Consider the following 27,429-nt stretch of genomic DNA (forward strand, 5'->3'; position numbering starts at 1 on the left):
ACTGCCAGCGACGAAGACGAACGGGAGGAGCCCCAGTCCCAGTCCCAGGAAGAGAAAGAGAGTGCTTCACTGGCTGATACCATTCATGTTTCATCACAGAAAAAACAGTGCAACAATCCCAAACAAAAACACGCACAAAAACAAGGATTCCTTTCCCGCGGCAGACAAGTCAACACAAACAAACCAGACAAAAACCAAACAAGGCTCATTTTAGAGCCACGCTCGCGGTCACTGAGTGTGAAAAGGCTAAGGTCACAAACAGGGGATTCCCCTGACAGTGACAATGCGACAGAAAAGCTCCCCAAGTTGACACTGGCTGACACGGGTGTCCGTGATGCACGTGACTGCGCCACACCTGGCATGGGGTAGGTTTAACTGTGGTTTGTTGATGACAACACGGTGACGGACTGATACTGTCTCTAGGACGATGATCATGCCTGACGATTTAAGTGTGTTCTCACTTAACGTGAGAGGGATTCGATCCCCAAACAAACGGAAACAACTGTTCCAGTTTTTAAGAAGACAAAAATTTGATGTAGTATGTTTGCAGGAAACGTATATCACGAAACAGGTAGCTGATATGTGGAAAAAGGAATGGGGAGGGGATATGATTTATACCGAACGAACATCACACAGTGGTGGTCAAATGATTTTGTTTAAGAAAGGATGTAATTTTGATTATAAAGTAATGGAGACCCATTGATAGAATCCAAGGGGTAAATATAATTTGTGAAGGAAAGGATTTGTGGATTTTGAATGCTTATGCGCCAAACGATGTAAACTCCAAATGTGTTTTTTATCAGAAGGTTGTGTCAATTATTAAAGATTCCCGTTTGAGTAACGTCATTTTGTGTGGTGATTTTAATTGTGTTCTTGATAATGAGTTAGACATAGTGAGCGGAGAAAGGCACGCTGAAAGAGCAGTGTCACAACTGAATGAAATGTTTATCGCATGTGATTTGTTTGATGTATGGAGATTATTTAACCCTGGTATTAAAGAATTTTCTTGGTCAAAGAAGAATCCGTTTATTGCTAGGAGAATTGACTATGTATTTACATGTGCAACACTTTTTGATAGAACTACGGAATGTTGTTTATTGTCTGTTCCCTTTTCCGACCACAGAGGTTGTTCTGTGCAACTCAAATTAACTGAGATTGACAGAGGCCCGAGTTACTGGAAATTCAATAATTCTCTCCTCCAGGATAAAGATTTCATTGATGGTATGAATAGAATGATTGAAAATCACGCATATGATTTTATAAACGATACTGATTATCAAACCGTATGGGAGCTGTTAAAATGTGAAATAAGAGATTATGCAATGCAGTACGCGCAGAAGAAAAGCGTTGAAAGAAGAAACGGTATTGTTTTGTTGTATGCTGAATTAAATGATTTGGATGCAAGGTTAGCGAATGACCCAGATAACTGTGGAATGCAATGCGAGCGTGAGAACCTTAAGTTAAAAATAGAATTAGTTGAGCAGTGTAAAGCTCGCGCAGCCCAAGTACGCGCCCGTGCGAAGTGGATAGAACAGGGAGAAAAGAACACAAAGTATTTTCTCAACCTTGAAAAAGCCAGAGCAAATGCGAAGATTATGGACAGTATACAGTGTGAATCTGGGGAAGTGATAACTGACCAGAGTGAAATCTTGAACGCGCAAAAGAATTACTATGCTGACTTGTACAGAAAAAAAGTAAACGTTGAAAACATGGACGAAAAGGTGGATCAGTTTTTATCTGATGTGACAACATTACAGATTTCAGATTTTCAGAGAAATGAGTGTGAAGGGTTAATAACTGAAAACGAAGCTCTCGCTGCACTTAAACAAATGAAATCTGGGTCGGCCCCTGGGGTTGATGGTATTACTGCAGAATTTTTGAAAGTGTTCTGGACCCGCATCAGAACATTGTTAATTGCGTCTTTTAATGCAAGTTTTGACGATGGAAAATTGTCTTCCACGCAGCGCAAAGCTGTCATTACTCTTATACACAAGGGAAAGGACTTGCCCAAAAATGAATTAAAGAACTGGAGACCCATCTCCCTTACAAACAGCGATTATAAACTGATAGCCAAGTGTTTGGCAAAAAGGTTAGGAAGCGTTATTGGTGATATTGTTCAGAAAGATCAAGTCGGTTATATTAAAGGCAGAAAAGTATCTACAATATTAAGGTTAATTGATGATGTAATCGAACAGTCACACGAGTTAAATCAACCTGGTCTGTTGGTCGCAATTGACTGTGTTCAAGCGTACGATAGTATTTCAAAAGAGTTTATTATTAAAGCCTTTCAAAAATTCGGGTTTGGGCCAGAATTTGTTCAATGGGTGACTGTGTTAATGAACGACACGGTTAGCTCAGTGCAGTATTGTGGATGGTTGTCGGATTTTTTTGATGTGAAAGCCGGGATTCGTCAAGGGTGCCCGTTTTCATGTTTGGCCTTTGTACTGGCCATTGAATTGTTGGCATCAAAAATAAGACAGTGTAGACGTATTAAAGGAATTTCGTTATGGAATAATGTTGATATTGCAACCGTTATTAAAATTGCTCTGTATGCAGACGATATCACCCTTTTTTTAAAGGATGAGATTGATATGTATTATGCACTTGAAATAATGAATGACTTTTCTAGCTTTTCAGGCTTAAGGATACATAAGAGAAAGTCTGAGGCGATGTGGTTGGGTAGTAGGAAACATTGTGATGAAACATTTTATAATTTTGTTTGGAAGAAGAAGTTGAAGATTTTGGGTGTATATTTTTGTAATGATAAGAGTGCTTCTTTGGTAGAAGATAACTGGACTGGAAGAATAAGGAATATTAAGCGATTGATTTGTGCATGGGAGAAGCGAAATTTGAGCATTTTAGGGAAAATATGTATTGTGAAAACGTTTTTAATTTCACAATTTGTGTATATTATGCAAGCGTTTGTATTACCTGACTGTGTTTTGAATGAAGTCAATACCTTATTGTACAGATTTTTGTGGCGAAAAAGAGATTGTAATCGGAAGGCCTTTGAAAAGGTGAAAAGAAGCGTTTTATGTTTTGAAATTGAAAAAGGTGGTTTAAAAATGATCGATATTAGGCAAATGCAAATTTCTTTTTTATTACAATGGGTTTCACAACTGACTACATCAAATGAAAATGATAATTGGAGTCTCACTCCAAAGATGATGTATTTGCGTTTTGGAAAGCACTTTGAATGTTTCTTATCGAATGTAAACAGTGCAAGATTTAAAGGGTTAGACCTAGTGAAATCACACTTTTGGAAAGCAGTATTAAAATATTGGCTGGATAATAACCACTACGATCGTGGGACAATCGGGCCGATTTTATTATGGAATAATGCATGCATAACGTATAGTGGCAAAGTTTTATTTTTTGAAAGTTGGATACGACGAGGTGTATTGGTATTAACTGACATTGTACGTTCGGGAGACATATTATCATATCAAGATATATGTGATTTGATTGGATATTCGCCAAACCGAATTCTTGAATATAATGTTGTAAAAGCCGCTGTGTCATTATTCATGAGGAAAAATGTTGTAAATAGGACTGATGATGTTTGTATTACCCCACTGTTTAACGGCAAAAATGTGTTAAGTGCCAAAGAATATCGGAAAGAGATTATTAATATGAAAACAGATGTACCATGTTCCGGAGGATTTTGGAAGAGAAAGTTTAATGTAGAAATTGATGAACGATCTTGGATAGTTGCCCATCTGTCAACACAAGAGACTAGATTAAGAGTTTTACACTGGAAAATTATGCACAACATTTATCCGACCAACATTCTCCTGTGTAAAATGAAAGTAACGGAAACTAATAAATGTAATTACTGTTGTGATGTAACTGATTTCATTGAACACTTCTTTTTTGAATGCCCGGTTGTATACAAATTCTGGAAGTTTATTGAAGAATTTATTTTTCGTACTTTAGAAATTAAGATTGTTTTGAAAGTTAGTGATGTTTTATTTGGTATGCATTTTGTAATGGTGAAAAAGGCAACTATGTATAAATTGAACCACATTATCTTAATCGGAAAGATGTGCGTTAGTATATATAAAAAAACAAATTCGTTTTTACCGTTGGAAAGTATTTTTAATAGGCAGTTACAGATAAGAAGCATTTTTGTGTGAGTGTTCGAAGAACAAAACGTTAAAAAAAGTTAGCTTGTTGTACTCGATAAGATGTATTTAATTCATTGTATGAGATATTGTTGATTGTTGTTATTTATTTGAATAAAATAAAAAAATAAAAAATAAAAAAAAAAATAAAAAAAAAACAAACAAGTGGCTCTATCCCATCTCCCCCCTTTCCACTATCCCATCTCCCCCCTTTCCCTCGTCGCGATATAACCTTCGTGGTTGAAAACGACGTTAAACACCAAATAAAGAAAGAAAGGAAAGACTATCATACATCACAAGCTTGTTAAGTTGGGAAAGACTATCATACATCACAAGCTTGTTAAGTTGGGAAAGACTATCATACATCACAAGCTTGTTAAGTTGGGAAAGACTATCATACATCACAAGCTTGTTAAGTTGGGAAAGACTATCATGCATCACAAGCTTGTTAAGTTGGGAAAGACTATCATACATCACAAGCTTGTTAAGTTGGGAAAGACTATCATACATCACAAGCTTGTTAAGTTGGGAAAGACTATCATACATCACAAGCTTGTTAAGTTGGGAAAGACTATCATACATCACAAGCTTGTTAAGTTGGGAAAGACTATCATACATCACAAGCTTGTTAAGTTGGGAAAGACTATCATACATCACAAGCTTGTTAAGTTGGGAAAGACTATCATGCATCACAAGCTTGTTAAGTTGGGAAAGACTATCATGCATCACAAGCTTGTTAAGTTGGGAAAGACTATCATGCATCACAAGCTTGTTAAGTTGGGAAAGACTATCATGCATCACAAGCTTGTTAAGTTGGGAAAGACTATCATGCACCACAAGCTTGTTAAGTTGGGAAAGACTATCATACATCACAAGCTTGTTAAGTTGGGAAAGACTATCATGCATCACAAGCTTGTTAAGTTGGGAAAGACTATCATGCATCACAAGCTTGTTAAGTTGGGAAAGACTATCATGCATCACAAGCTTGTTAAGTTGGGAAAGACTATCATGCATCACAAGCTTGTTAAGTTGGGAAAGACTATCATGCACCACAAGCTTGTTAAGTTGGGAAAGACTATCATACATCACAAGCTTGTTAAGTTGGGAAAGACTATCATACATCACAAGCTTGTTAAGTTGGGAAAGACTATCATACATCACAAGCTTGTTAAGTTGGGAAAGACTATCATACATCACAAGCTTGTTAAGTTGGGAAAGACTATCATACATCACAAGCTTGTTAAGTTGGGAAAGACTATCATACATCACAAGCTTGTTAAGTTGGGAAAGACTATCATACATCACAAGCTTGTTAAGTTGGGAAAGACTATCATGCACCACAAGCTTGTTAAGTTGGGAAAGACTATCATACATCACAAGCTTGTTAAGTTGGGAAAGACTATCATGCATCACAAGCTTGTTAAGTTGGGAAAGACTACCATACATCACAAGCTTGCACACGTATCAACATAGACAAAGTGACATTTTTTAGAATGTTCGAAAGATACACAAAAACACACCAATAGATGTATCCCATACATCGAGAATATTTGATAGTACAGCTAGAAGATTTAAAACAAAACCAAACCATGGCTTCAGCCCGTACATCGAGAATATTTAATAGTACAGAAGATTTAAAACAAAACAAAACCATGGCTTCAGCCCGTACATCGAGAATATTTGATAGTACAGAAGATTTAAAACAAAACAAAACAATGGCTTCAGCCCATACATCGAGAATATTTGATAGTACAGAAGATTTAAAAAAAACAAAAAACAATGGCTTTATCTCACACATCGAGAATATTTGATAGTACAGAAGCAAAACCTTACCTGTTCTTTGGGGCAGCGTTTATTTTTGGTTGAAATACCAGAGAGGAATGCCTTTCTTCGAGTTCTGACATCCTCCAGACACTCCCCGCTCAGTTCCACAGAAAAATCAAATTCCGGAGACGTCTGTGGTTTACCGACTGCAGAGAATACCTCGACTTTCTCCAGTCTTTTCAGGAACAACAGCATGGTGCCGATTTCCCCCCTGAACGCTTGCTTGAGTTGCTGAACCCGCTGCTGACTGTATATTGTCTGTGATAAGTCTGACGGCTGCTGTCTGAGTGGGAACCAAAACACGGTGCCCTTGAACTCCTTACCTACGCAGAAAGACGCAGAAATGCATAAGTTATACAACTTATCGGTAAATGACAGTACACAACTCGTCGCGATATAACCTTCGTGGTTGAAAACGACGTTAAACACCAAATAAAGAAAGAAAGAACAGTACACAACAATAATCAAGTATCGTTGCCTCTTACGTTTAACACAGGTTTATAGCTTGATACCGAGTTTCCTTCCCCATTTTAAGGGGTCGATGGCCTAGCAATACAACTTTCGTATTCGTACCGAGCTAAGTCATGGGACCTCATATCATACAGTGTTTGCCTAGTTTTATAACTGACGTCATTTACCTCCCATTTGAATGATTAAGGAGACAAAACAAAATCACCTTCTGTGACCAAGACAAACAAGAAGGGGAAGTAGCTCAGTTGGTAGAGCACTGGACTTGTGATCGGAAGGTCGCAGGTTCGAATTCGGGCCGGGACGGACACGGGTCAACTTTATGTGCAGATCCAGAGACGGAAGCCATGTCCCACCCCCGTGTCATCACAATTGCACGTAAAAGACCTTGGTCATTCTGCCATAAGTGCCGGTGGCTGAATACACCTAAACACGCAGACACCTGGGTAGCGCGACTCCGTTGCTGCTAGCTTTCCACTGGGAGGAAGCGACCCGAATTTCCCAGCGATGGGACAATAAAGTAATGAAAATGAAATGAAATGAAATGAAAGTAACAGACTTCCCACTCCCCTTGCTCGTATAAAAAGAAACAACATGAAGTATGTCCGTAGTGGTCGTGTGCAAAATTCGTCTGCTTAGTTAAATATGCGTTTGTTAATGCAAACAGTTTTGACATTTTGAAGTTGAGCATGATCTGCTAGGAAGGTCTTGCCCTTGTTAATTTTTTCTGCAAATATGGCGCGAGTGGAGTAATTAACAAGGTCCTGTGATAAAGCCAAGTGTTCAACTTTCTCACAACATAACTAACACACACACACACACACACACACATACACACACACACACACACACACACACACACACACACACACACACACCACCTTATTGTCGCGCTATGTTAACGCTCACTGTCAGATTAAACTGGTCAGTTTATGACACTCACTGTCGTCATCTACATACTCGGTCTATAAACCCAGTACTCTCACTGTAGCTCAGTATATAGATCCCTCAATGCTGAGCGTTAACCTTCACAGCGAATATACATTAATTGAACCAATCAGAACGGAGAGATCTGACTAACTACTGCGCGACCACGTTCGACTCAAACCGAAAAGCATCTGCATGTGGCCTACATTTTTTTTTTCTAGCATTTCTACAATATTTTAGCATGTTGTATTGCGTTTGAAGCCTAGAAAAAGAAGGGAGTTATGGTGCATTTTTGAAACAAGCGAGTGAAAGAGCGGATAACCACAGGATTTCGTGCTTTTTACTTTCGTGACTCGCACGCTTCGAAACGTGCATCATAACTCCCTTATTTTATCATATTTGTGGCTCAAAACTTAGTATAACGTGAGAAAATACTGTGAAGATACTAAAAAAACAACAGCATTACATGCACATAGGCCTACTTTAGTTTTAGGTCGGGACTGGTCGCTCTGTAATTAGTCAGAGCGGAAGTGAGCCACAGTGAGAGCTTTGAATGTACTTTCGATTCAATGACAATTGTCTGCATAATCAAGTAATCCCTACTGCGGCCAGTTCGTTTGTATTCAGTTACGAACACGGAACTAACCGCGAAGTTGGTTCTACTACATTTAATTTTTTTTGCTTTCCTAAATTGAGGCAAACCTACTAACAACAAAAAGGACTTTAGTCTGGTAAATGGTTAGTTGGTTGTCCCATAAATAAATTCTACGTTACTACGGCAAAATGGCAAGCAGTGGTCTATATTTACATATGTGCCATGAGTCAGTGTTTGGTATATGGTGGTAACACACACACACTTAAGCATAGCAAGGCGGTATAACACAAACACTCAGCAGAACCAGGCGCCATAACACACACACTCCCCTGCAGACTTCAGAATAAGGCGGTATAAAACACACATTCAACAGAACCAGGCTGTATGACACACACAATATGTAGAGAGACTAAGGCGGTATAACATAAACATTCAACAGAACAAGGCGGTATAACACAAACACACAACAGAACAAGGCGGTGTGACACAAACACTTAACAGAACAATTAAGGCGGTATAACAAAAACACTCAACAGAACAAGGCGGTATAAAACAAACACTCAACAGAACAAGGCGGTATGACACACACAATCTGTAGAGAGACTGAGGCGGTATAACATAAACATTCAACAGAACAAGGTGGTATAACACAAACACTCAACAGAACAAGGTGGTATAACACAAACACTCAACAGAACAAGGCGGTATAACACAAACACTCAACAGAACAAGGCGGAATGACACAAACACTCAACAGAACAAGGCGGTATAACACAAACACTCAACAGAACAAGGCAGTATGACACACACAATCTGTAGCAAGACTGAGGCAGTGTAACATAAACATTCAACAGAACAAAGCGGTATAACACAAACCGACTCAACAGAACAAGGCGGTATGACACACACAATCTGTAGAGAGACTGAGGCGGTATAACATAAACATTCAATTGAACAAGGCGGTATGACACACACAATCTGTAGAGAGACTGAGGCGGTATAACATAAACATTCAACAGAACAAGGTGGTATAACACAAACACTCAACAGAACACGGTGGTATGACACACATAATCTGTAGAGAGACTGAGGCGGTATAACACAAACATTCAATTGAACAAGGCGGTATGACATACACAATCTGTAGATAAACTGAGGCAGTATAGCATTAACATTCAAAAGAACAAGGCGGTATGACACACACAATCTGTAGAGAGACTGAGGCGGTATAGCACAAACACTCAACAGAACAAGGCGGTATGACACACACACACACTCAACAGAACAAGGCGATATAAAACACACACTCAACAGAACAAGGCAGTATGACACACACACTTTCAACAGAACAAGGCAGTCTAACATAAAAACACTCAACAGAACAAGGCGGAATAACACATTAACACTCAACAGAACATGGTTGTATGACACACACACTCAACAGAGAGACTGAGGCAGTCTAACACAAACACTACAGAACAAGGCGGAATGACACACACACTCAACAGAACAAGGTGGTATGACTGTGACACACTCTACAGAGACTGAGGCGGTCTAACACAAACACTCAACAGAACAAGGCCGTTTGACAAACAAACTCAACAGAACAAGGTGGTTTGACAAACAAACTCAACAGAACAAGGCCGTTTGACAAACAAACTCAACAGAACAAGGCCGTTTGACAAACAAACTCAACAGAACAAGGCGGTTTGACAAACAAACTCAACAGAGAGACAAGGCGGTAGGACACACACACTTTGTAGAGAGACTGAGGCGGTCTAACACAATCATTCAACAGAACAAGACTGTATGACACACACATTCAACAGAACAAGGTGGTATGACACACACACACTTAACTGAGAGACTGAGGCGGTCTAACACAAACACTCAACTGAACGAGTAATAACAAGTTGCAATCGTGGGAATGTTTTTGCTGATTTTGTTTAATTTTTAATTTTGTTCATTTTGTTTGTCTATCTCAGTTGCATTCATGCAGTCTGCTACAAGTATGAGTACAACCCTTATTGTTTACTCTTTCTCCTTCTTTATAGGTATTTTTCTTTTCTTAATCAAATTCTCCTATTTTCATTAACATGATAGATAAACCGATATCATATAAATCATAACATTTAAATAAAGAAAAAAATTCAGTACTTAAATTAATTTACTTTCTTACAGACTGAGGCAATTTAACAAAAACACTCAACAAAACAAGGCGGTAGAACACAAACATTAGGTATTTTTCTTTTCTTAATCAAATTCTAATATTTTCAATAACATGATAGATAAACGAATATAATATTAATCATATAACATTTAAATAAAAATTAAAAATTTAAAAAAATCATACCATCAATTTACTCTCTTAGAGAGACTGAGGCGGTCTAACACAAACACTCAACAGAACAAGGCTGTATGACACACACACTCTGTAGAAAGACTCAGGATAGAATTTTTTTTTCTCAGTTGCATGCAGGGTTAGGGTTAGGGTTAGGGTTAGGGTTAGGTTTAACTTTTTTTCGTTTTTATTTTCCTTTTTTTCTTTCTTTTTTAAATGCGAGGAGCATCCTTCTTCATAGTTTGTTTTCTTTTCTTAATAAAATTCTGATATTTTTAAGTACATGATAAATAAACAAATATCATTACAATCACTAGTAAAATGTCAAAAATCATACCATAAATGGACTTTTAAGGTTTAACTCCCATTACAGACCTATGAAGAAGGATGCTTCCCGCTTTTACGAAAGAAAAAAACCCAAGTAAAACTTAACATAACCCTAATTCTAACCCTTACCCTGGTCAACCTCACCAATATTAGTATGTTATTCAACCCTACTCAAAAAGTTATGAACCGATTTTAAATCTCTTTTCAGATTTTGGTAAAGCTTAATGAGTTCGACATCTCCTGTAAGTTTCATTGCCAAACCCTAATTAGTTTAGCGGGTATTCCCGAAAAACCACAGGGTCAGTGCTAATATTGGTGTTCATGGCCTAACCGGAAAAACTTAAAGTCCAAATTAAACATATCCTTGATTTTTTGCGGCCTTTTTTAACCCCGCACATGATCATAAAATAACATTTGACATATGAAAAAAAAGATTTTGGTCATGAAATATATCCGGGGTAGATTATAGTGAATTTTTGTGTAAGTGGACATGTTGGTGACATTTTGGTCACTTTTTTCAAAATTGATATTTTTGGTATACAAGTATATATCAATCGATTCTATATCAAAAATGAATGTATTCTGTGCAAAAAACTCATTCCGGGTCAAATTAGGTCAAAAGTTATTGACAAAGTTATTTTAGTCATAAACAACACCGATATTAACCCTGGCCGAAAACTAATCTATAAATAGCTCAGCTATTTTTCAAGATAGAAACTTGTACCTTATATGTTTTTTCATCTACGCATCATTCTCAAGACGATGGTATCAATTTTAATTTAAAAAAATTAAAACCAATTTTTAAAATTTTTGACCATTCACTACACCTTCACCGTTCAAGATACACATTTGTTCCTTCTTTCAGAAATGCAAAATTCATCAACAGCTACCTCCTACAACAAACAGAAATCAAATCCAATAAATCAATCAAAAGTTATGACATCAAGAAAAAATGAACACCAATATTAGTGACTTTTTCATGTTTCAACCCTAAAATAATGGTTGCCAGGGTCAAGCATTTCCACTTAATTCTCAAAGGGCTGTGTTATATATGTTAAATGGCATTACAAATAAGGCACAATTTCAAAATATCTCAGCTCTAACTTTATTTTTCAACCTTTGAGAGCCATAAAACCTAACCCTAACCCTAACCCTAACCCTACATGATTGAGTGAGAAAAAAAAAAATAAAAAAAGATTGTATCCCAAGTCTTTCTACAGAGTGTGTGTCATACCGCCTTGTTCTGTTGAGTGTTTGTTTTCTACTGCCTTGTTCTGTTGAATATTTGTGTTAGACCGCCTCAGTCTCTCTAAAAGAGTAAATTAATGGTAGGATTTTTTTTAATTTAATTTTTCTTTTATTAAGTATTATGATGAATATTATATTCGTTTATTTATCTATCATGTTCTTGAAAATAATTATGAGAATTTGATCAAGAAAAGAAAAATACCTTCAATACCTTGAAGAAATAAGAAAATAAAAAAATAAAAAATAAAAAAATAAAGGGTTGTGCTCATACTTGTAGCAGACTGAATGCAACTGTGGTAAAACAAATTTATTTTACAAAATAAAAAATTAAAAGACATCAGCAAAGAAATCTCCACAATTGTTAATTGTAATTACTCCTTCGAACTTGAGTGTTTGTGTTAGACCGCCTCCGTCTCTTTGTTGAGTGTGTGTGTCATACCGACTTCCCTTACAGAAAAGAAAAGTCGCTGCGACCTCGCTGCGACCTCGTTGCGAGGTCGCAGCGATCTAAACACATCGCAGCAACTAGTCGCAGCTGGTCACGGCTAGCCGCGATGTTGGCGCGAGCCTCGCAACAACATCGCGGCTAGCCGCGACCTTGGCGCGAGCCTCGCGACAACATCGCGGCTAGCCGCGACCTTGGCGCGAGCCTCGCGACAACATCGCGGCTAGCTGTGACCCTGGCGCGAGGCTCGCGACAAGAGCGCGGCTAGCTGCGACCATGGTGCGAGGCTCGCGCCAACATCGCGGGTAGCTGCGACCTTGGCGCGAGCCTCGCAACAACATCGCAGGTAGCTGCAACCTTGGCGCGAGCCTCACAACAACATCAAAGTTAGCTGCGACAATTGGCGCGAACCTCGCAACAACATCGCGGGTAGCTGCGACCTTGACGCGAGCCTCGCAGGTAGCTGCGATCTTGGCGTAAGTTTCCGAACAACATCACAGCTAGCCGCGACCTTAACGGAGGCTTTTTCAACATCATATGGAGGGGCCTGCTTATAGAGCGATTATTGTGTCTGACTCTCTAAGTGGCCCTATTTGCAAATATTCTTACCATCTTGGCACAAGAATGAGACATGGTGGCAGCAAATATTATTCAGAAACATAACACTCAGCTTGCTTCATGTTTTAAACAAGAAGAGCAAACGCTCGATCGAGTCACTTTCGCAGTTCTGAATATTATATGAGGCATCAGATGGACAGGAAGAAATTGCTATTCACAACACAATGAGTCACGTTCACATAAAATTTGAGCCCGGTCACTTTTATAGTTTCCGAGAAAAGCCCAACGTTAAGTTGTGTGTTGCCGAACAGAAAAGGCTAGTTATCTCCCTTGTTTTTCTGATAACGTTCGTAAAAGGCTACAGATGTAAATACTTTGATGTAAAGAATAATCCTACAAAGTTTCAATCACATCCGATGAACTTTGTCAAAGATATAAAATGTCTAATTTTTCCTTTGACGCTGACCTGTGACCTTGAAAAAGGTCAAAGGTCAACGAAACCATCGTTAAAGTGTAGAGGTCATTGGAGGTCACGACTAAACAAAATATGAGCCCGATCGCTTTGATAGTTTCCGAGAAAAGTCCAACGTTAAGGTGGTGTCTACGGACGGCCGGCCGGCCGGACGGACGGACGGCCGGACAGACTAACACTGACCGATTACAATTACATAGAGTCACTTTTTCTCAAGTGACTCAAAAACTGTATGAAATATGTTTCATATTACAAAGTAAATATTTTCTTTTGTTTTTAAGCAAAAAGTGTATTTTGGCATTAATTCTTCTGTTAAAGGGATGTATAAATCAGCAGCCCGAAATTCTTGTTTGTTTACCAACTGCCAGAGACTTTTATTCTGTAGTTTCACACAAAATGTTGTTGAAGCAAAATTCAAGGCTTAAAGGTCGTCTACATTTCTGCTTTTTTTTCAATAATCTTATGGTTAGATTTCGCTAAAAAGTTATGTCAGATGATGAATGAAGCATGGGGAAATTTTTTTATCAAAATAAAAATAAATGTAAAAAAAGTTTTTATTTTTGAGAAGTACAGTATAACACTTCCAATGTTTTGATTTCCATGTGGAGAGAGCATGTGTTTTAACTATAAATATCGACCAATCAAATTCATGTCACTATGCTGACAGCCACACCCACACAATCACAGCAACAGTTTGACACAGTGTATTAGAGCGCTGTCCACGATGTTTTGTTAAACGCACGGAATGCATGGTATTTGAGAGGACTTTTGCCCTTGGCATTTGCCAAATAAGGATATCGTACTACGCTGCATTACTTTCATGAATTTTCAATCGGTTACCCTGGCTTCGTCCTTCCTGATCGAAGGGGAGTGTATTTTTGATATTTGTAGGGAATAGCTAGACGAATGCCGATTTCTGTATAAAAATGTAGACAAAACACCTTTAAACTCGAGTATTATATTTTCACAAAGATGGTCGCAACCGTTTATATGGCATGTTGCATTTCCATTTAAAAATCAGGTAAAGTGTTATCTTGTGCTTCTTTAAAATTTGGGAGCTAGAAAGTACCATGGTGATGTGTTGCTAACTGCATTTAGCTTAGGGAGTTTACTATTGCCCATTAAACTCAAAGTGTACAACCAGCCTATATTATAAAGACTTAACAGAAATGATCAGATTCAGAGCATATATGACAGCACACGAATGGAAGCACTATATATAGCTTGCACACCAACAAACAAGAGAAATTTTAACTGGCAGTGTGACGATCAAACAATTCCATTAAAAAATATAGCTGGAACCCTAGCTGTTTTGCGCTTGGAGTATTCTCAAACAAATTTGGCATATATATATATATTTTCAGGAAAAAAAAGGTGTACTCCATACATTTGACCATTAAAAAGTTTACCAAAACATTAAACCAAATGCTTCTTTCAATGTGTAATGACAAAAGCGGTTACCATTGATCAAATGCAGAGTTGTAAAGTTGTTATAATCATTAAACCATACTCTGTATCTGTATCTGTCTGTTACGCTGCACTTGTAGAACAAGTCATCCAGATGTCTGGCATTGTTGCAGCGGAGTGGGGGGTGCGCAGCTGATCGTATTTTTAGACAAACAAGCATACATAGTCTAATACGGCAATAATTATGTGTTCCCAGGTCTTGATCACAGGCGGAAGGTATCGTCCACTGGTCAAACCTTCTTTGTATCACTTAGCTCCTAGCCGCAATCGGGATTTTTTCCACCCCATTTCAAAGGACCAGACCATGCTGTTTTAAAGGTTATTAGAACCATGCATGCACCGATGACTGAATGTTAGAGAATGCACCTGAAGATGCCAAAAATGTAAAGAAATTCACCGAATAAAATAAAAAATGTATACCACATCAAAATACATACCATTTTCGTTAGTTAATTTGTGTTTACTATGTGATTTTGTATGAATATTTTATTGAAGTACCGTTCAGCCTCACACAGCCTCCGCGCGCTGTGATGCGCAACATTTTTCAGTTCGGTCGTCGTACTTTACGCTCTCTTGCTCCGCGTCAAAGAAACTACAATGGGTGTTTTGAAAGAGCAGAGCTAGCTCTATAATTTCGTATATTTTGAGAACTGGAAAACAAAGTGACCAAAAATTGCGGTTGAAGTTTTCAATATCAAACTACCGACAACTTTATCACACTGCCAAATGAAATACACCATTCGATTCAGCTCGAATTTTTCTTTAAACAAGCAAAAAATGAAGTCAGTCCGACATGTGTCCTCCGAGCAAGACGCCCAAAACGAGGCTCGAATAGCTTTGCCTGCAGTTTTGAAAATGGCGCCCGGTGGCTCAAGCCGCGATTACCGACTCAACAAATTCGACCCAAGCATTCTTTTCGTCCGGCACATCGATTCAAGATGTTCTGTTCGGTAAGTTTGGACATATTAAAGTATTGATTGAATGTTTTTAATGGCGGATGTACGAAATGACAGAAGGTATTTTGTACTGAATTTGACGAAGCGGTTCGACTTCGATGGCCTGTCTGTGTTTCAAGCGGAAGGGTTGTGTTACGAACCGCTTTCGTTTTTTTCTCTAACCCAATAGAATCTAATGACGAAAATAATCATTCACAATGTATCTAAAGATATAAAAAAACAACTATTTCTGGTGCATCTACGAAATGAAAACATTGCATATTGTTCAAAAACTGATTTTATTCAGGTCACGTAACTTCTTCAACTCACTTCTTCTTTTCTTGCACCAGCTGAGTGGAAACCAAAAGTAGAATTCACCAGCTGACTCTGAGAACGTTTTGCGGACTCGCAATGTTTCGCACATGTATGTCGACTTATTTCGTGTGAGAAAACAGATATTACAGATATATTTTTTATAAAATACTACTGGTAGCTGCTTTTTCATTTATTGAAAATGAAATAACTGACTTTTCTTCTTTGAGTTTGAATGGTGTTTTTCTTTCTGCAGAAGTAGTGTTTGATGTTATTGTTATAACTTACTTTTTGTTCTTTTCTCCAGATGACACACATGCACCAACAACTTGCTAACTATTTTCTTGCCTCTGGCCGTGGCGACCGGGGCTGACAAACAAGGTTTTGCTGCAGTTACAGAGGCAAAGTGGCAAGCCCTCTTCAGTGGTAAGTACTCGGTTGATCACAACTCTTTTTTGTCTTATAGATATGCTTATGTATTTATAAACAGGCTAGCAATCCTTTGCGTCTTTTCTTTATCCACTAAAATTAATTACAAAATAATAATAGACATTGATAATTTGTATTTATTTCTTTGGCTGTCCCTTTTACTATACTGCAGCATAGTTCATGCACTGGTATATTGCTATTTCATATGTTACATGGATTTCCATTGGTCAATTGGGCAAAACTGAGCTCAGTGCAAAAGTGATATCGACGACATTTCCGTTGATATCAGTTTTGATATCGACGACCTCTTTATTGCTTCCCCACTTCAAAAACAAAAACACCTAAATTTTAAAACAAACAAATATATATAAAAATGTAATTATCCCAGAATTTAGTTGAGCAAGTGACTAAAGACTTTTTGAAAGAAAAAACATTTTGAAAAACTGAAAAGTACAAGAAAAGAGTGAACAAAAAGAAATGATAATCAGAGGGAGGGATATGGAACAGCCAAAACTGAGACAAATACTTTTGTAATTTCTTTACAATAAATACAAAATGTCCCGAGAATTAGCAATATATCTAACATTGACTGACTGTGTGACGATATCTTCTGCTATTGGTCTGTTTCGACAGTGATATCAAAATCTCGACCTCCAGTCTCGATTTTGATATCACTGTCTCAACAGACCATAGCAGAAGATATCATCACACAGTCCGTCAATATTGGGTAATATTATCTTTTGGAACACAGACTGATATTGACTTTTTTTCAGGTCCACTCCTGGTTTGAGAAGCTCTTCCCAGAAGTTACCTTTCCTGTGGATCGGATTGGTGGTGTCATTGATCGCAGGGAGACGCAATTCAAGGAGCACCTCAGTGGGGAGACAGGAACAACAGCATTTCTTCAGGTTGTCAGAGATCTTGATTCAGAGATGAGATTCCCAAATTTTGACATAAGAGGGTAAAGGAAGTTTGGCCCTTTGCGTTGCCCCTTGTGGGAGTCAGGGGGCTGAAGCTGATGCGTTTTTAGCATTTACATAACAAAAAATTGCTCAGAAATGAGTCTTAGCAGCAGAATATTTTGATTAGAACTTTGGGCATTGTTCATGCATTTCTAGAATGAATCTCACAAATAAACAACAACAGTCACTGAAAATAACATCACACTCACAGACTGACAAACACAAGTGTGCACACAAGGACAAATATGTGGTCAAATGGTCTTTCAACACGCTCTTGCCTCTCTATTTGTAGCCCAGTACTTTATTACACCACGTGCATTGTGCCTTCCCCAAACATTCAACTTTTGAACCGAATCTCCGAGACGGATGGAAAGTTTTCGTCCCTTCACTTCGGTAGTTATAATTTCGTCTTTCCACGCCCAAACCCATTTGTTCTTTAGCCCTTTATCAATCTCAGAAGCTAAAGCATGTTCTGTTTCTGCCAACAATCGCATTGACGACGCCATCTTGCTAAAGTGGCTAAAGTCAACAACTAAATCAGCCCATTTAGGAACTTCCGCGATGAAGACACTGATGATGAGGAAAAATTTGTTCCCAAATGGACAGTTCGTACACGGGTCTAAAGTTCATTTCGTAGATTTTTGGTTTTGAGCTCGGCGGAGATTTTTTTGTCGGAGGTATTGTCGGTCCGGACAATCAAAAACCGGTCTAGTCTTTTGGGCGATTCAGTCATTGGCAGGTCAGATTTTTGATAATCAACCTCTACCCCCCCCCCTTTTTTTTCTCAAGGGATCTGGACGATTCAGGAAAACGGTCCTGGGGATCAACTTTTGAGCAGAATTCCGCGAAAAAGGGGAAGAATCTCATCTCTGTTGATTTTGTTTCTGATGCACTCAGCCACCTTGGGTTAAGAAGGGGAGAACTTCTTGGAGAGTGCATACACTACTTGGTAGGTATGCAACATATTATGTACTGGTTAGCCTGTAATGTACTGTCTTGATTTCATTTTCGAAATATAGTTTTTCATAAAAACTATATCGCTGATAGCTCTACACTTTTACTTTTAGGGTGTATTGCAATTAACTTTGGAAAAAAGGTTAAGCAGCTGTTTATGTTTAAACAAAAAATTACTCACGAGACCTTTAGCTAAACCCATGTGACATTGGTAAAAAAAACCCAGCATGAGCGATTGCTAGTGCTGGCGATCTTGTATTTCGGCAAAAAATTGTGAACTCTGATGAACTTGTTCGTCCTGATCGCAGGATACAGCTTGCTCTATTTAATCTGAATTTATGCCAAATGAGCTTTTATTAAATAATTTGAATTTAAACCAATTGTTTGTTTTACATTTGAGAATATGCGTCTGCATGTGTTGAACTGCTTCTGTCTCTAGTCAATTTAGAATGTATGTAGCACAATGGCCTGTCAGTGCGAAAGGATTTGCATGCACCCACAAGCTGGTTGCAGCATTTTTCTGGGAGGGTTTAGGTATATTTTAACTGGGACTTTAAACCATCTAAACAATGTTCAGGGTTTGGTAAAGCATTTCCTCCTGCATAACTGCAGTAAGTTATCACTCATCACTAGGTTGCAGCTCACTTGCTGTGAAATTTGAAGGTCGCTTGATGATTTCATGGACATCGCAGTAAACCGTGACAACTGCACAGGTAGCTGCAGCTGGCTCAAGGAAAGCTTGTACGTGGTAAGAATTTGGAGGACAGGCCAGGGATATCCCGGCTCACCCTGGTCGTTGCTAGCTATAGCTGTGACATGGTCGCGGATATATAGCTGTGACTACCACATATAGGTCCGGGTAATCGCGGCTAGCTGCGAGGTAATCGCGGCTAGCTGCGAGGTAATCGCGGCTAGCTGTGACCTAATCGCGGTATATAGCTGTGACTATCAGGAACAGGTCCGGGTTACCGCGGCTAGCTGCGACCTAGTCGCAGCTAGCTGCGACCTGGTCGCGGCTAGCTGTAACCTGCTTGGGTCTATAATAATTCATCGTGGCTTGCCACGACTAGATCGCAGCTAACTGCGACTAGATCACAGCTAGCTGCGACTACATCACAGCTAGCTGCGACTAGATCACGGCAAGCCGCAGCATGATCCCAGGAACATCGCGGCTAGCTGTGACCTGGTCGCGGCTAGCTGTGACCTGGTCGCAGCTAGCTGTGACCTGGTCGCGGCTAGCTGTGACCTGGTCGCGGCAAGCTCACAGTAAGGGGTCCAGGACATCGCGGCTAGCTGCTGCTAGGTCGCGGCAAGCTCGCAGGGAACATCGCAGCTAGCCGCGACCTCATCACATCAAGCTCGCGGGTGGGATCTCCATATAAGGATATATAACTACATCGCAGCTAGCTGCGACTTAGTCGCAGCAAACTTAATTTGCATGGTAAATTACGGCCTCGCAGCGACCTCGCAGCGAGGCTCGCTGCGACCTCGCTGCGAGGCTCGCCACAGGGCCTTTTTTTCTGTAAGGGTTGTTCTGTTGAGTGTGTGTGTCATACCGCCATGTTCTGTTGAGTATGTGTGTCATACCGCCTTGTTTTGTTGAGTGTGTGTGTCATACCGCCTTGTTTTGTTGAGTATGTGTGTCATACCGCCTTGTTTTGTTGAGTGTGTGTGTCACACCGCCTTAATGTTCTGTTGAGTGTTTGTGCTATACTGCCTTGTTCTGTTTAGAGTTTGTGTTATACCGCCTCAGTCTCTCTAGAGATTGTGAGTGTCATACCGCCTTGTTCTATTGAGTGTGTGTGTCATACCGCCTTGTTCTGTTGAGTGTGTGTGTCATACCGCCATGTTCTGTTGAGTGTGTGTGTCATACCGCCTTTTTCTGTTGAGTGTTTGTGTTAGACCGCCTTAGTCTCTCTGTTGAGTGTTGTGTCATTCCGCCATGTTCTGTTGAGTGTTTGTTCTCATACTTTCATGTTATTGAAAATGTGAGATATGCCTTGTTTTGTTGAGTGTTTGTGTTAGACTGCCTCAGTCTCTCTGTTGAGTGTGTGTGTCATATATCGCCTTGTTCTGTTGAGTGTGTGTGTTATTAGACCGCCTCAGTCTCTTTGCAGAGTGTGTGTCATACTGCCTTGTTCAGCTGTTGAGTGTGTGTGTTAGACCGCCTTAGTCTCTCTGTTGAGTGTTGTGTCATTCCGCCATGTTCTGTTGAGTGTTTGTTCTCATACTTTCATGTTATTGAAAATATGAGATATGCCTTGTTCTGTTGAATGTTTGTGTTAGACCGCCTTAGTCTCTCTGTTGAGTGTGTGTGTCATATATCGCCTTGTTCTGTTGAGTGTGTGTGTTATACCTCCTCAGTCTCTCTGTAGAGTGTGTGTGTCATATACCGCCTTGTTCTGTTGAGTGTTTGTGTTAGACCACCTCAGTCTCTCTGTTGAGAGTGTGTTTGTCATACCGCCTTGTTCTGTTGAGTGTGTGTGTTTGTGTCATACCGCCTTGTTCTGTTGAGTGTTTGTGTCATACCGCCTCAATCTCTCTGTAGAGTGTGTGTGTCATATCGCCTTGTTCTGTTGAGTGTGTGTGTTAGACCGCCTCAGTCTCTCTGCAGAGTGTGTGTGTCATACCGCCTTGTTCTGTTGAGTGTGTGTGTATACCGCCTTGTTCTGTCGAGTGTGTTTGTCACAGTCATACCGCCTTGTTCTGTTTAGTGTTTGTGTTAGACCGCGCCTCAGTCTCCCTACAGATTGTATGTGTCATACCGCCAATTGTTCTGTTGAATGTGTGTGTCATACCCCTTTGTTCTGTTAAATGTTTGTGTTATGCTGCCTCAGTCTCTCTACAAAGTGTGTGTGTCCTCTACCGCCTTGTTTTGTTGAGTGTGTGTGTCCTACCGCCTCATTTTGTTGAGTGTGTGTGTCATACCGCCTTGGTAATTCTGTTGAGTGTTTGTGTCATACCGCCTTGTTCTGTTGAGTGTTTGTGTCATACCGCCTTGTTCTGTTGAGTGTGTGTGTCATACCGCCTTGTTCTGTTGAGTGTTTGTGTCATACCGCCTTGTTCTGTTGAGTGTTTAATTGTGTCATACCGCCTTGTTCTGTTGAGTGTTTGTGTTATATACCGCCTCAGTCTCTCTGTTGAGTGTGTGTGTCATACTGCCTGGTTCTGTTGAGTGTTTGTGTTAGTCCGCCTCTCAGTCTTTCTACAGAGTGTGTGTGTCATACCGCCTTATAATTACTCTGCAGCCTGCAGAGTGGCATGTGTGTGTTATGGCGCCTGGTTCTGCTGAGAGTTTGTGTTATACCGCCTTGCTATGCTCAGTGTGTGTCTTACTGTACCACCTAATACCAAACACTGACGGGCACAATATATAGACCACTGCTTGCCATTTTTCCGTAGTAACGCAGAATTTATTTATGGGACAACCAACTAATCCCATTTACCAGAGTAAAGTCCCTTTTGGTGTCAGTAGGTTTGCCTCAGTCTAGGAAAGCAAAAAAAAATTAAAAGTAGTAGAACCAGTTCCGTGTTCGTAACTGAATACAAACGAACTGGCCGCAGTAGGGAATACTTGATTATGCAGACAATTGTCATTGAATCGAAAGTACATTCAAAGCTCTCACTGTGACTCACTTCCGCTCTGACTAATTACAGAGCGACCAGTCTCGACCTAAAACTAAAGTAGGCCTATGTGCATGTAATGCTGTTGTTGTTTTAGTATTTTCACAGTATTTTCTCACGTTATACTAAGTTTTGAGCCACAAATATGATAAAATAAGGGAGTTATGATGCACGTTTCGAAGCGTGCGAGTCACGAAAATAAAAAGCACAAAATCCTGTGGTTATCACTTTCACTCGCTTGTTTCAAAAATGCACCATAACTCCCTTCTTTTTCTAGGCTTCAAAAGCAATACAACATGCTAAAATATTGTAGAAATGCTAGAGAAAAAAATGTAGGCCACATGCAAATGCTTTTGTTTGAGTCGAACGTGGTCGCGCAGTAGTTAGTCAGATCTCTCCGTTCTGATTGGTTCAATTAATGTATATTCGCTGTGAAGGTTAACGCTCAGCATTGAGGGATCTATATACTGAGCTACAGTGAGAGTACTGGGTTTATAGACCGAGTATGTAGATGACGACAGTGAGTGTCATAAACTGACCAGTTTAATCTGACAGTGAGCGTTAACATAGCGCGACAATAAGGTGCACACACACACTCACACACACACACACACACACACACACACACACACACACACACATAGGTGGTTTTACAGTCATTTGGGGTCGGCTGTGTATCAAAATGTCATCTTGCTCAAAACACAGGCATTTGGGGTCTCTTTTGTTTTACGTGTTAGAAAGTTTCTTAAAACTTCAATGAGCGTTAAATGCCATTTTAAAGTGTGAAAACTCATTTCAGGAGGTTATTACATAAAATGCAACCTCCAGCGTGATTTTTAGAAAAACAGGCATTTGGGGACGATGTTTGCTGTACAGCAGTGAAATGGGGACGTATGTGTACAAAAAGTGCAGAGCTACAATTACGTTATCGGTGCTATGAATGTTTTAGGTGTTAGAAAGTTTGTTAAAACTTCAATGAGCGTTAAATGCCATTCTAAAGTGTCAAAACTCATTTCAGGAGGTTATTACATAAAATGCAACCTCCAGCGTGATTTTTTAGAAACAAACAGGTATTTGGGGACGATGTTTGCTGTACAGCAGTGAAATGGGGACGTTCAAAAGTGCAGAGCTCCCGCAGAGCTATATGAATGGTTTCATCACATACATGGCGCGAGGCGACATATGTTGTGAAAACATTTACAAATCACGTTTTTGCGCCCGATATTTTCTTGTCATCTCCAAAGTAAGGGACAAACACGAAATTCTTTGACTTTTGGGGTAGCGCGACTCTGTTAATTTTAAGAATTAAAAAAAAAAAAAATTCATTACTAGGATGTCCCATCGTTGGGAAATTCCGGTCGGTTCCTCCGAGTGGAAAGCTAGCAGTGACAGAGTCGCACTACCCCAAGTCAAGGGATCTATTAGTCCTGTTTCGCCGTTATCCCAATTCGCCCCATCCCATTTTGGCGACATTTCTCAGGCCAAGTGTCATTTTACCACCATATCATGTACCATTAGCTCCACAACCCATTTTGGCGCAATCCCGTTTCGCCGTTAGCCCATTTCGCCCCATCCCATTTTTGCGACATTTTACGGGCCAAGTGTCATTTTACCACCATGTCATGTACCATTAGCTCCACGTCCCATTTTGGCGCAATCCCGTTTGGCCGTTATCCCATTTTGCCTCCATCCCATTTTTGCGACATTTCATAGGCCATGTGTCATTTTACATGCCATTCTAAAGTGTCAAAACTCATTTCAGGAGGTTATTACATAAAATGCAACCTCCAGCGTGATTTTTTAGAAACAAACAGGTATTTGGGGACGATGTTTGCTGTACAGCAGTGAAATGGGGACGTCCAAAAGTGCAGAGCTCCCGCAGAGCTATATGAATGGTTTCATCACATACATGGCGCGAGGCGACATATGTTGTGAAAAATTTTACAAATCACGTTTTTGCGCCCGATATTTTCTTGTCATCTCCAAAGTCAAGGGACAAACACGAAATTCCTTGACTTTTGGGGTAGCGCGACTCTGTTAATTTTAAGAATTAAAAAAAAAAAAATCATTACTAGGATGTCCCATCGTTGGGAAATTCCGGTCGCTTCCTCCGAGTGGAAAGCTAGCAGTGACAGAGTCGCACTACCCCAAGTCAAGGGATCTATTAGTCCTGTTTCGCCGTTATCCCAATTCGCCCCCATCCCATTTTGGCGACATTTCTCAGGCCAAGTGTCATTTTACCACCATATCATGTACCATTAGCTCCACATCCCATTTTGGCGCAATCCCGTTTCGCCGTTAGCCCATTTCGCCCCATCCCATTTTTGCGACATTTTACAGGCCAAGTGTCATTTTACCACCATGTCATGTACCATTAGCTCCACGTCCCATTTTGGCGTAATCCCGTTTGGCCGTTATCCCATTTTGCCCCCATCCCATTTTTGCGACATTTCATAGGCCATGTGTCATTTTACCACCGTGTCAAACCACTAGCGCCACATTCCAGTTTGTCGCCATGCCGTTTTGCCGTCATCCCATTTTGCCGCCATCTCTATTTCGCGACATTTTGGATTGTGGCAAAAATGGAATTTGGCGTAAACGGAATGTCTTCCTAGTTGAATAACGCAGTATAGTAGTATAGTGAGGCTTGGCAAGAAGAATAAATAAAAAATGTGATGGCAGCCAAATGGGATGGTGTCAAAATGGGCTGACGCGCTATTGTTATGACACGGTAGTAAAATGACGCTTGGCTTGTGAAATGTCGCGACAATGGGATGGGGGATAAATGGAATACGGTGAAACGGCATGGCGGCCAAATGGGATATGGTGTCAAAATGGGATGTCACGCTTTTGTTATGACATGTTAGTAAAATGCCCTGTCACGTAGTCTCAATCCAAATTGGAAATCCATAGCATCATCATTATAATCATCCTTATCTCATTAATCATTCAAAATTATAAATTTTATAAAATGACGCTTGGCTTGTGAAATGTCGCGAAAATGGGATGGGGCAAAAAATGGGACGGCGGCAAAAATGGGATTGCACCAAAATGGGATGTGGATCAGCCACTAGATTGCCAATTTTAAAGTCTTAGGTATGACCCGGTGTGACGTTTTTATCTTTCGCCGTGTTGATATTTCGATTTTCGGCCTCGTTGATCTAGTATAAACTCTACACTGAACAAAAAAAAACACCCTTCGATAGTACTGATGAGCGACCTTGTGTACCTTACATTCATGGGGCCAAATTTGTCCAACCAATTATTTTATTTAACTTAGAAATTTGATTCATCCTAAAATGTTTCCCTTCTTTCCCTTCTTACTCAAGAATTCGATTTTGGGAGTGAAATCTATTTAATTTCACAACCAATTTTCTTCACATGCAAGAAACTGACATGCGTTTCGTCCATAAATAATTTCCCTTCTTAATTTTACCAGGAAACAACATTTCAGTCTCGAGTAAATATCGAGGGGGAAATATGTACACAGGCGAAAGATGAAATCGTGACACCGGCCGAGGTTCGAACCCACGACCTCCCGATCACGGGGCGGACGCCTTACCACTGGGCTAACCGTGCCGGTTTACCCTTGAGTGACAGACGGACAGACAAAAGAATATACAGACAGACCGTAATTAACACAAACACACACACTCAGCAGAGCAAAGCGGTATGACACACACACTCAGCAGAGCAAGGCAGTATAACACAAACACTGAGTCTGATTTATGAGAATGAGAATGAGGGAGAGAGAATTGTATTGGATTGAATTGAATTAAATTGAATTGAATTGATCTTTATCTTAACACTAACAGAATAAGAAATGCTAAAATGCTCTTTTTTTCATCCCGCAGACAGTCAAAATTCTAATCAAAAACAAGGAAAGAGATAGAAATAAAAGGAACAGTTATGACAGCTTTACAGACAGACAGACAGACAGACAGACAGACAGAAAGAGAGACAAAAAAGAAACAAACACACAGACAGACAAAGAGAGCCAGAGAAAGAGAGAGACAGAGAAACAGAGACATAAAGAGAAAGATAAACAGACACACAGACACCGACAGAAAAGTTCTGTGAAGAGCAGCTATCTGCAGAATTTGTCTTACATTTTGGAAAGTTTTCTGACCTGAACCCATGCAATAATTTTTTCAAAACTGCTCCGAAACTATCCCAAAATCAAGTAATTAAATGACATGTTGTTACTGTACAATAACTAAGTCTTTCAATCAATCAATCAATATGAGGCTTATATCGCGCGTATTCCGTGGGTACACTTCTAAGCGCAGGGATTTATTTATTTTTTATTTTATTTTTATTTTATGCAATTTATATCGCGCACATATTCAAGGCGCAGGGATTTATTTATGCCGTGTGAGATGGAATTTTTTTACACAATACATCACGCATTCACATCGGCCAGCAGATTGCAGCCATTTCGGCGCATATCCTACTTTTCACGGCCTATTATTCCAAGTCACACGGGTATTTTGGTGGACATTTTGCCTATACAATTTTGCCAGGAAAGACCCTTTTGTCAATCGTAGGATCTTTAACGTGCACACCCCAATGTAGTGTACACGAAGGGACCTCGGTTTTTCGTCTCATCCGAAAGACTAGCACTTGAACCCACCACCTAGGTTCGGAAAGGGGGGAGAAAATTGCTAACGCCCTGACCCAGGGTCGAACTCGCAACCTCTCGCTTCCGAGCGCAAGTGCGTTACCACTCGGCCACCCACCCTAACCCTAACTAAGTCTTTCCGATTTATTGTCATTCTAACTTGTTTTATCACACTCGGAAAATATCACACGCAAAATACTATCAATCAATCAATCAATCAATATGAGGCTTATATCGCGCGTATTCCGTGGGTACAGTTCTGAGAGCAGGGATTTATGTATCATTTTTTTTATCTTTTTCATTTTTTATTTTATGCATGCAATTTATATCGCGCACATATTCAAGGCACAGGGATTTATTTATTCCGTGTGAGATGGATTTGTTTTTTTACACAATATATCACGCATTCACATCGGCCAGCAGATCGCAGCCATTTCGGCGCATATCCTACTTTTCACGGCTTATTATTCCAAGTCACACGGGTATTTTGGTGGACATTTTTATATATGCCTATACAATTTTGCCAGGAAAGACCCTTTTGTCAATCGTGGGATCTTTAACGTGCACACCCCAATGTAGTGTACACGATACTAGCGAAATTTTTTTTTGTTTGTTTGTTCTATAAATGTGACATGCTTTAGGCTGTTATATACTACATTATAACCGAGATGATGTTTTTAGATCCACAGATTTAGGTCGAAAATATGATAGTTTTTCTGAGATGGTGCAGACAACGTTAACCCTCATATAAATTAAATGTATTCCATGGTGGAATCCTGCTTGCACAATCTAATCT

At 39.7% G+C, this 27,429-nt stretch overlaps 1 long non-coding RNA gene across 1 annotated transcript; it reads left to right on the forward strand.

Annotated features, from left to right (window-relative positions):
* Nucleotides 1–15,022: 15,022 nt before the first annotated feature.
* Nucleotides 15,023–17,379, forward strand: LOC138976619 (uncharacterized). The gene is made up of 3 exons (XR_011459094.1): nt 15,023–15,746; nt 16,351–16,469; nt 17,246–17,379. It is a non-coding gene; the product is annotated as an uncharacterized lncRNA (long non-coding RNA).
* Nucleotides 17,380–27,429: the final 10,050 nt, after the last annotated feature.

The sequence above is a fragment of the Littorina saxatilis genome, linkage group LG9 (assembly GCF_037325665.1).
Source record: "Littorina saxatilis isolate snail1 linkage group LG9, US_GU_Lsax_2.0, whole genome shotgun sequence".
In the NCBI taxonomy this organism is placed as follows: Eukaryota; Metazoa; Mollusca; class Gastropoda; order Littorinimorpha; family Littorinidae; genus Littorina; species Littorina saxatilis.